Below are 11,467 nucleotides of genomic sequence, written 5' to 3' on the forward strand. Positions count from 1 at the left end.
GAGATATGGCTCCAACAAGAGGCTGAATTGTGTGAAACTTCATCGAGCAGTCTGAGTGTCGGCATGGGCAGCAGAAGTCTAATTGCGCAAATCTCAACAGTGAAGACATGCGCCTTAACTAGATAAAGCTATAGCATGAAGCGTTCTAAAAGGTAACGATCGGATGTTGAGATATGGCACCTCCAATGGTTAGGCCATAAGAGAGCTCAAACAAAATGAAGGTGATGAAGAATATGAAATCTTGGGTTCTAGGTGACTCTAGGAGCTAGGTAGGATCGACCTTGCTCTGATACCAAATGAAGAGGTGAGTGGGATAGAAGAGGTGCATCATGGCAAGGAGTGAGAACACATGAGATATAGAAATGAGTGTTCCATTGATTGTGAGAGAGGTGGCTCTCTCTTATAGAAATGGGAAGAGGGTGGCCTAGATCATCATAGGCACCTTCCCTACATCAGTGTGGGCAATCAGCCCCTACATCAGTGGGATTGGCCTAAATCAAAGAAACCTCCCATGTGGGGGCCTTTGGCTTACATCATCACTTAGGTCACACACTAGACACATCATAGCACTAGATGTGCCTCTACAACACACACACACACACGCACACACACACACACAGAGGTGACTCCCCTAGATGCACACATGCACCATAGAGCAAGCCCTTGACCATAGTTATCCCAACACAAACCACCACAAATTGCTCTCCTCCCTCCCTCCGGTTGGAGTTATGTAAGCAGCATTAAAATTGTAGGACCCATAACTTGGTCCAGAATCCTCTCTCTCTCTCTCTCTCATAACTTGGTCTAGAATCCTCTCTCTCTCTCTCTCTCTCTCTCTCTCTCTCTCTCTCTCTCTCTCCCTTCCCCCCTCCCCCCTCCCCCTCCCCCTTCCCTCTCTCTCTCTCACCCTACCCCCTTCCCTCTATCCCCCCTAAATACCTTTCCAAAAACAATTAATATATTAACAAGATGGAACTAAATAAAAAACCATTTAGAACACAAAATAAACAACAGCAGCAAGATGGAATGACAACAAAGGCTCTGAATAAAAAATAGCTAGCCCATTAATCATAGCATCCCATTTATCACAGCATCCCATTTATCACAACAACCCATTAATCACATAGCATCCCATTTATCACAATAGCCAGCCTTCTTGATAGGGGCAGTAAACCCAACAAAAAACTCCCAAAGTTGCAGTCACATTAGATAACAGAGCATCTTAGTCCAAAAAGCAAAGAGGTAAATACGAGACCCATTACTAGGGGTAGCCCCAAAATACAAAACTGATCCTAAACTTGCAACAATGCACCTATGGTAGAGACAATCCCAAGGTGTAGATGCATGAATACCACAGAGACGTTTTTTTGCGGTGTTAGACGATTTCTTCAGAGGTTTCTTCACAATTGCGGTAGTAGATGCAAATGAGCTCTTCATAGGCCCCTCCACATGTTCCTTTAGTGAGTCAGTCAGATTCACAGCCTGGCACCGCTAGATTCGTAATGCCCAACATGAAAGGGGGAGTGCGTGCCGAATGTTTCATAGGGGGCAGAGGGGTGTGATCGGCCTGGACACGCTTGCCAAACGGAGGGGATGAGAACAAAACTTCGGCATAAGAGCAAGTAGGTAATGAAATGACCTCCAATTGGGAGGAAGGGACGAACTCAAGGTCAGGGTCGGTGTCCAACGGAGATTCATTGAGGTCGAGAGCTTTGAAACGAGACATGGCGGTGAACAAGGAAGGGGAGATGGAAGCAGACTTGCAGAACTCTCCAAAGACCAGCTTGTCGAAACGGAGCAGCAGCAGAACCATTAAAAAGACTAGAGACAACAGACGATGACGAAATATCACAAGCAAGCCATGAATGTTGTGGGCAGCAAAACGCGGCGAAGCACCATCCACCGTGGTCGTGGAGCAGATGGGATCCGTAGATTGTGCACGGCAAACGGCACGACAAAGTCAACTGGAGAGTAATAGCACGCCAAAGTGATGGAGGGGAGAATGGACCAGAGGGAGAAGGTTGGAGGGGGGGAGAGGCTTGAAGGGAGACAAGGTCGGAAGGGGGGAGAGGCTTGAAGGGAGAAGGTCGGAGGGGGGGGAGAGGCTGGCACCACAAAGAGGGACTCGTCTCGCAGGTGAGGGAGACTCGCGGAGGAGGACTCTCGTAGTAGAAGTGAGCTCTCCCCCGCAGAGGGAGAGAGAGAGGTTCACTGCTGCTGCAGAGGGCGTGAGGAAGAAGATGCCTTGAACCCTGTAATGGAGGGGGTAGGTGGAGAGCACATGGGCTCTCACCAACCTTGGCCACGTGGAGGCGAAAATCGGCAATTGTCAGTCGATGGCGGTGATGACTAGCTGTTGCCAGTCATCGAGTGATGCATGCATGGGTGCAAGAAATGGCACCCCCATATTTCGGGCTGCCCATCGGGCACTGAGGGCGCATTCCCTCGCCTCCCCCATTTCGACACGTGGATAAAATCTACGCGCCACCAATGCCACTCCAAGTGCAGCGTGTGCACTAAGCCTTAGAGCTTTGCAATCTGGGGGCAACGAAATCCAACACGGCGAGGTTGTATTTGAGCGCAGCTCTGCAGTGCCCTTATTTGGATGAATGGGACGGGCCTAGGCAAGGGATTGCATTGCAGACAAGTCTCTTCGACTACGTGTGGGTCCAGTTTTACAACAACGAAGGGTGCCAATATACTCCAGGTGAGAGCCTCTCCAGCACGGCTTTCAAGGCTTGGAAGCAGTGGACGTCCAGCAGCTACAAAGTAGGCAAGGTGTTGCTGGTTCTTCCTGCATCTTTGGACGCAACCACTGACTCTGTTTCTACCAAAACCGGCTATATTCCTACAGACGTGCTCATCAAAGACATGTTTTGACAACTTAAGATGTCGCCAAAATACAGTGGCGTTATGCTCTGGTCTTACTACCATGACCTCAGTTCATAAGGGAAGCTCTTCACCTTACAATGCTGCTATCACGCCGCATGTATAGTTTTAATATCAACCTGCAACCACAAGCTACCTCTCCAAAATAATGGCTCTCGTGTACTGTTAATATCAACCTGCAACCACAAGCTGGCTCTCCAAAATAATTGGGAGGGTTTTTTCACGTTAGGGGTACCTATTTGGTGTTTTATTCTATTGTTATCAAGCTGGCAGTGCTCACAAAAACCTCCCGTTAGTGTAAAAAATACCAAAATCGAAAAATACGATTATAAAATGATATTACTTTTCTACTTAAAGGTTCAAATGACGGGCTAAACTTTATTCTAAAAGGCACACACGAAAATAGACCTTAATTAAAAGGTTCCCGTATAAATAGTCTTTAAAATAAAGGGTAAGCCTCCAACGTGCCTTTATTAAATTATGTATAAGTCTAATATATTTATATAAAGTCATAAGATGTTAAGCACAGCTGCACAAATTAGCTGCACAAATTAGCCATGGTTCCATAGTCAAGTTTGTCTCAAACTGAGGTCGAGTCATAGAGTGACCAACCCCCTTTGGCCTGTCGCCTCCAAGACTCAATTTTCTTTTCTCGGAGTGAAACACACACAAGATTGTCTTTTTCGCGTGGGGATGCCGCTATCTCAACAAATTCGGGAACTAGCGTTTCATCATCCCGAGCTATAGGAGGTATGCACTTGTCTCGTTAACAAAAAGATCTTTGTTCACTCGAATGGTCAAGCGAGACCTGACGTTGTGCAATGTGCTTCATTTTTGCAAGGTTCGTGAGGGACCTGGAGGATTGTTACTGCTAGGGCATCGATGGCGAAGGCGTGACACACACAAACCAGGTTGGTTCTTTAATTCAAGCAAGCGTATGCTCTGTATGTTGTGATGTTTGATGAGTTTAGGTTTGTGGGATGATGAGAGCGATAGAATCCCCGTCTTTGGATCCTACAACCAGCGGATGTGGATGGATCGCTGGAAGAATATGGGCGATTGAGGCATTGAGCTTTGTGGATCGATGTAGAGTGATTTGTTTTGCGAAGTGTCGTTCTTTCTTTAGCTGCATCGCAATGGAGGTGGGAGGTGCTAGTAGCTACAGGGATTGACATCTGACGAAGTGCATTCCTCCGAGACCATTACGAGCTCTTGCACTGTGAAGGATCTGTGATTTTTAGCATGAGCCATGACTTAAGAGACTCGAATGCCTTCTTGGGATCATGCTCCTCCTCCACTATACCGGCCGAGACCATAGCTGAGAGCTCCTCCTTGAGAGGCCCTTTGTCGGCCGCATGTGTTTGTAATTGATAAGAACCTCTTGTGCTTGCTTTCTCGTTGCCATAGGACGGAATAATCGGAAGATGTCAGATTTGTGGGGATGACGAATATGCTTTTCGAATTTTCTGATGGAACGTCTTGTTTGTTGGACTTTATGTGGCTTCCCAAATTGGGTCACGGGTGTTGGAATTGTTTGATGATTGACGGAATTCTTCAGGGTGCTGCTTCAGGGCCGTTACGCACTGCGCAGGCCTCAAGACTACAGGGTCGCGACTCGCCCTTATGGCCATGCCCTCGATAGATACCCCTTCGGTGAAGATCGTCAAGCCTCTCGTTTGAAGCCCTTCATAAAAATCATTAATATGCCTACAAGGTATACTCTAGACGTGGACTTAAGAATATCGTGAGTTGTGACCTCCGAAAGCTAGATAGAGGGTAGAAACAAGAAAGAAAACAATAGCTATTTTGGACTAGAGATTCAAGAATTGATTGCATTTCTTAAAGCTCTGATTTAGGCCTGGTCTTTAGGTCCTTGTTTTGTTGGTTTGTTGTTTGGTATCACTCAAAGTTGTATCGCTAGTTGTTTATGCAATGCTGAAGTGCATGCTATGAGTGGTGAAAGGTTAAGAGATTGTTGTTTGGTATCACTCAAAGTTGTATCGCTAGTTGTTTATGCAATGCTGAAGTGCATGCTATGAGTGGTGAAAGGTTAAGAGATTTTCCTGGGGGTGTTGAGGCTGGCATTGACATTTGATGGGCCTTTTTTAGGGCTGTAAACCTAGATTTTTAATGGGCATCATTAAGCGATATCAAGTGGTCTTGTTTTGCCAAAAAAGAAAAAAAGAGTTATTTAGATTCCACCCGATGCCACTCTTTATGTCTCTCAGCATCAGCTGCTCTGCCCACCAGCATATAGAAGTGCATGTGATTAGGAAGCATACAAGCAGTAGTGCAAATTGGGCTTCCTAAGACAAGAAGGGTGATATAGAAGTCTAGAGAAATGATGCCCTTAGGATCTTGGCATAGCATGGGATGCCTTGACATTTGGATAATTCGATGATAAAGCTTCTATGCACAGATTTCAAAGCTAGGACTGATTAGGTCGAAGCAGGGAGAATCAATCTCCGTGGTTCTTTATGGGATCTCCTTGTATGGATATCTACAATGTATATATTAGAGTTCGAAGAGTACTTCTAATTTGTGTTATGAGAGGTGATGTTAAGCAACAACTAAAAGCACACCAAGTGGCCTTTGGCAGTATCAATCCTCACAAAATGCACATGTGCGTGTGTGTGAGAGAGAGAGAGAGAGTTTGTAGTGGGACTTCAAGACAGATTGTTGGCACTTTTATTTCTGAATCTATGGTGCAATAGCAGAAACCTCTTTCACAAAACAAATTGCTGTTGTATCTTATAGAAACATGTTTTAGGTTTTATTTTAATTGTCTCTTTCTTGGATGTGAATGTTAATTGTTGGTTGCTATCAATGTTTGCAAATGTTTGCTGAACAGCTAATCTGAAGTAGGTGTGGCAGCCTATGCTCAACTGTAGTCTCCTTGGATTAAGATTGTAGTCTTTGGAGTAGAGTGGAGTTTGGACAACTGTGATAAGGATCTTCAAAGTGGTATATTAACTTATATTTCTGTATGCTCTATTTTCTTGGGGGAGGGTGAAAAGAGAAGAAAATCCATATTAAGTAGGGTTTGAACTTTGGAATATACTTTCTTGGAATCCACTATTTGCATGACATGTCGAATATGACTAGACGTAATATGAGGGTCACCTTTGTTACATCCTCATTATGGCTAACAACCTTGTGTGTCCCATACCATGGTGGTTCACCCAAATAGAATAGCTTAGTCCCGTGCATCCTAGAATCATCATGTGTGTGTGTGTGAGAGAGAGAGAGAGAGAGAGAGAGAGAGAGGATCCATTTAGATTGGTTTCTATTTGTTTATAGATAGTTAAGGCTTCCCGTTAAAGGTCTCTATTTCATTTATCAATGTTCACATAACAAGCACCAGCCCCAAATCGTTCAAAGAAGAGGCAAATGTCAAAAGATGCATCTTTCAACGGAGGTGAGGGTGAGGATATCTTTGAAGATACAGAGCTAAATGTAGTTGGTCTAGAGAGTGATTTGCAATTGCGACTTCAAAGGTATTCATGGAATGAAGCTTGAACATTTGAATGGACTCATTTTGATAAGTCGGTCGATAGGATTTTTTGCAAGTATTGCAAGAATGACGTACGCTCTAAAAGCGAGTTTGAAAAATCTGGTTTTATTAATATCCAGCATAGAATGAAGCATAAACATTTGAGTGGACTTATTTTGATAAGTCGGTCGGTAGGATTTTTTACAAGTATTGCAAGAATGACATACGCTCTAAAAGCGAGTTTGAAAATTTTGGCTTTATTAATATCTAGCATAGTGCTCTTATAGAGCATGCACAATCTAGGACACATGTTGATAAAAAATATGTACATGGATTCAAGAAAGTGTGCATTGAAGATGGGACGAATAGATTTAAGGATGATGTCAATCAAACCATTGAGAATCTATTTATAGCATCATATTTTGTTGCAAAGAAGGATCTATCTTTCAACTCATCCAAAATAGTTGAAGCTTTTAATCCAATGCAAATGTCCATACATTAGAATTGATTCGTACCGCAATGATAAGGCATGTAGTAACTTTATGAGATGCATTAGTGAGATGTTTTTGTCACAAATCTTGTAAAGAATGAAAACATCTACATTTTACAGTCTCATAAGTTATCATGGATGAATCGACAGATATCAGTCATATTCAACATATGATTGTCTATGCCTCATTTATAGAGGATTGTGAATCCGTTAAAGTCCTTTTAGGTCTCTTGGAAATACAAGGTGAAAATTTCAACCATTTGTATGATTATTGTAAGTTCTTCTTGTCACAATTATAACTTGATGTTAGTAACATAGTTTGCTTAGGGATAGATGGTGCTTCAAATATAATAGGACATGTTAATGGGTTGGTTGTTTGTATATATAGTCATCTTATCATGAGTTTCTAACACTTAAACTAGACTCCAAATTTTGAGAGAAAAGTAGAGTTAGATATGCCATAAATAACTTGGAAAGCACGACTCTCTCCACGTATTTGAATAGTTTACAACTTTCAAGGATAGAAAAAGAATAGAGATGTACAAAAAAAAGGTAGAGAGGAGATATAGAGATATACAACAAGTTTCTACAAAAAGATGTAGTATCCCAATCCAACACTTTAAACTCTCAAAGTCTTAGAAGAAAATTACAAAACGCAATACTATGATTTTTATATATAAATTGTAGCTACATTATATTGTGATCTTTAAGTCTATTCTCTCATCCATCACTCTTTAAAATTATTTGAATTTTCTGGTGAGCTCAAGATTCTTCAAAGCGGAGAAAGAATCGGTCCTTTTATTGATAAGTTGCAAGCCAAATGGGAGTATCAATATTTTAAAGCACAAGCTCCATTTGAATGCGAAGAAAGGACTTTGAGCGATACATGAGTCTCTATTATTAGAAACCGAACCACGATTGTCAGGTATTCCATGTTGCTTTGCTTAGTATATATCTATATGCTACAATGTGCTAGTATAGCAATATGTGAAAGGGGTTTCATCATACAAAATATAATCAAGGACAAGCTTTAAAACTCTCTAAAATCGAGGAGCATGGATGAGCTTATGCATGTGCACATTGAAGGGACATCTCTTGAAGATTATGATTTTGGTATTGTCATTGAGTTATGGAAAAAAGGTATAAAAATCAGCAGGCATATCTATGGTGAAAGCAGAAGGTGTACTTTTGATTTACTTTTTATCTATAAATAAATTTGGTGTGATTGTATATGTGTTTTGGTGACTTTGATTGCTTTCTTTGGATGTAAGATCAGTGGGACTCAAAGAGTTGAAGGTATATTTATAAGTTTTAATTATTAGGTGGATTTGGTATGTTTGAATAAATATTTGTCTCTTAGCTATCCTTTTAAGTAAAATCGTTTCTTTATGCTTTTATATGTAGGATTTTTTTGTGATATATTTTTGGTGGCATTATCTATGATGATATTTGTGTACAATCAAATTGTTAAAGTGTAGTAAGGGACCACTTATATATAGTTGTCGTTTTGCGATCAATATCTTGAAGATGATTCATCTATGATAAGTTTTGTCCATTAGATTAGTATGTGTATTTGTTTCTTCACTACGTTGAAATTGAATTACATGGGATTTTTTATGAATATGTAGGTTTGGGCTTATTTAAGCATGCAATTGATGATGATCTTGAGCTAGCAAATAGAGTGTTTGAATGTGTGGGTATCTTATTTGACAACTGTTTTTTGATCAAATCAATCATTTAGGTTTTACTTGCTGTTGCAACTCTACATATCTTAGGATCATGATTATGTGGCTAAGATGTGGGGCAAGAATGTACTATCAGGTGATCATTGTATAGACCATATGATGGTAAAGATGTCTTTGCCATTTGATCTTGTTAAGTACTTTGCTTGGTTGTCTTGGTAAGTAATGGTAGCTATGTTGTCTTGGCTATGGTCTCTTAGCTATCCTTCATGATAATTAAGCTAGTATGATCGTGTCTTATGCAGTAAGAAACCATGTATATATAGTTGCTCTTTTGAGATCAATATCTTGAAGATCTATCGATGGTAAGTTCTTTTCATTAGATTAGTACTGTAAATTTGTTTCTTCGCTATGTTGAAATTGTATTACATAGGAATTTTTGTGAATATACAGGTTTGGGCTTATTCAAGCATGCAGTCGATGATTATCTTGATCTAGCAAATGGAGTGTTTGAATGTGGGTACTCTAATTGAGAATTGTCTTTTATTCATACAATCATTTAGCTTTTACTTGTTACAATTTTACATATCTCAGAATCATGATCATGTGGCTAAGATGTGGAACAAAGATGTACTGTCAGGTGACCATTGTGTAGACCATATGATGGTAAAGATGCTTTTGTTATTTGATATTGTTAAATCTTATTAAATAATGGTAGCTATGGTTGTTTTGACTATGGTCTCTTAGTTGTCCTTTGACTTTTTAAGTTTGGAACCAATACTGATACAAAACATTATTTTCAACCAGACAAAATAAGGGTAGCTTATATTTGAAAAATTCAATCTGTAAATAAAGATAAAAATACTTTCCTATCGATTATATAAATGTATTCACTCACACGAAACCTTCTAAAAAGATATTTATTTCAAAAAAATCTTTAAAAAGTGATAAATACTTTTTAACTGGTCATATAATGATATTTACTCACATGAAATCTTATAAAAATGTATTTATTTTTAAAAAACTTTTAAAAAAGTTGTAAATACTTTTTAACCGGTCATATAAAGATATTCACTTAGATGAAATCTTATAAAAAAGTATTTATTTTCATAAAACCTTAAAGAAAGTGATAAATGCTTTTGAATCGGTCATATACAAGTGTTCACTACATTTACTTAAGCAAAAACTTAAAGAAGAGGAGATACCATTTCTACCTAAACCTTAAAGATTTGCAAAGCAAAAGTAATATAAAATTAATTCTAAATTTGGATAAACTAGCTAAAGACATGGCATAAATTATACTAGATATCTAAATGTTATAAATTCTCTCTTACAAAGTTGCAACCCAAAATCAAAACTTTGTGGTAGATACAACTTTTAGAATTCACTCTCACATGTTAAGAAATGTATAATTATTCCTTCGATTTCTTAGTGAAGAAAGCTATAAAATGTATGTTCAATATAAGCTATATTGAAGATTAAGATCCTTGTACATTGTGATCTATAAAAATATAAAAGATATGTATAATGTGAGCTATGTTGAAGATGAAATCCTTGTCCATGGTGTGTCAAACATCATAAAAAAAGTAGGTACTATAGTTTCATAGTCATCGTATGATTATTCCCTCGATTTCTTAGTGAAGAAAGCTATAAAATGTATGTTTGATATAAGCTATATTGAAGATTAAGATCTTATATATTGTGACCTATAAAAATATGAAAGGTATGTACAATGTGAGCTATGCTGAAGATAAAATCCTTGCTCATGGTGTATCAAGCATCATCAAGAACGTAGGCACCATAGCTCCATAGTCACCATTACCTACCAAGATAGCCAAGCATATTTCTTAACAAGGCATATTTCTCTCATTATGGTCTACAAAATGGTTACTTGGTAGTAGATCTTAGCCACATGATCATGATCCTAACATATGTATAATTGTGATAGCAAGTACGAGTTAGTAAAAGATGAATGGTTGATTTGATCGAAAGAATATTGTCAAGTAGGGTATCCACACATTCAAACATTCCATTTCTTAGCTCAAGATTATCCTCAGTTACATGCTTGAATAAGTCAAATCTGTGTAATAATAGAAAATTTCATGTATTGTACTTTCAGCATAATGAAAAAACAGATTTATACTAATCTAATAGAGAAAACTTACCATAGATGTAAGTAGGATATCCACACATTCAAACATTCAATTTCTTAGCTCAAGATCATCCTCAGCTACATGCTTGAATAAGTCAAATATATGTAATAACAGAAAATTCCATGTAATGTACTTTTAGCATAATGAAAAAATAGATTTACACTACTAATCTAATAGAGAAAAGTTACCATAGACGGATTCTCTTCCAAATATTGATCTCAAAATAGCACCTGTATATACATGGTTCCTTACTACACCTTAATCATTTGATTGTAGACAAATATGATCGTAGATAATGCCACAAAAAAGAATGCACAAAAAATAAAACCACTTGCAAGTAAAAACATAGATACTAGCTGAATTATAAAGACAACTAAGAGACCATAGCCAAGACAACCACAGCTACCATTACTTGCCAAGACAACCAACTAAGCTACTTAACAAGATTTAACAATATCAAAAGACAAAGGCATCTTTACCATCATATGGTCTATATAATGGTCACCTAGCAGTATATTTTTGCCTCACATCTTAGCCACATGATCATGATCCTGAGACATGTAGAGTTGTGAGACAACAAGTAAAAGTTGAATGGTTGATTTGAACAAAAGATAATTGTCGTAGGGTACATACACATTTAAACACTCCATTTGCTAGATCAAGATGATTATCAACTGCATTCTTAAATAAGCCCAAACCTATATATTCACAAAAAATCCCATGTAATCTAATTTCAGCATAGTGAAGAAATAGCTTTACA

General features: G+C 38.7%; 1 long non-coding RNA gene across 1 annotated transcript; it reads left to right on the forward strand.

Annotated features, from left to right (window-relative positions):
* The first annotated feature begins 3,543 nt into the window (after positions 1-3,543).
* On the forward strand, positions 3,544-6,165 carry LOC147904651 (uncharacterized). Its single transcript, XR_015543452.1, has 3 exons — positions 3,544-3,639; positions 3,731-3,800; positions 5,755-6,165. It is a non-coding gene; the product is annotated as an uncharacterized LOC147904651 (long non-coding RNA).
* The last annotated feature ends 5,302 nt before the right edge of the window (positions 6,166-11,467 follow it).

Source organism: Dipteris shenzhenensis, chromosome 2 (genome assembly GCF_047967505.1).
Source record: "Dipteris shenzhenensis isolate YYH24624 ecotype China chromosome 2, Dip_SZ_1.0, whole genome shotgun sequence".
Classification (NCBI taxonomy): domain Eukaryota; kingdom Viridiplantae; phylum Streptophyta; class Polypodiopsida; order Gleicheniales; family Dipteridaceae; genus Dipteris; species Dipteris shenzhenensis.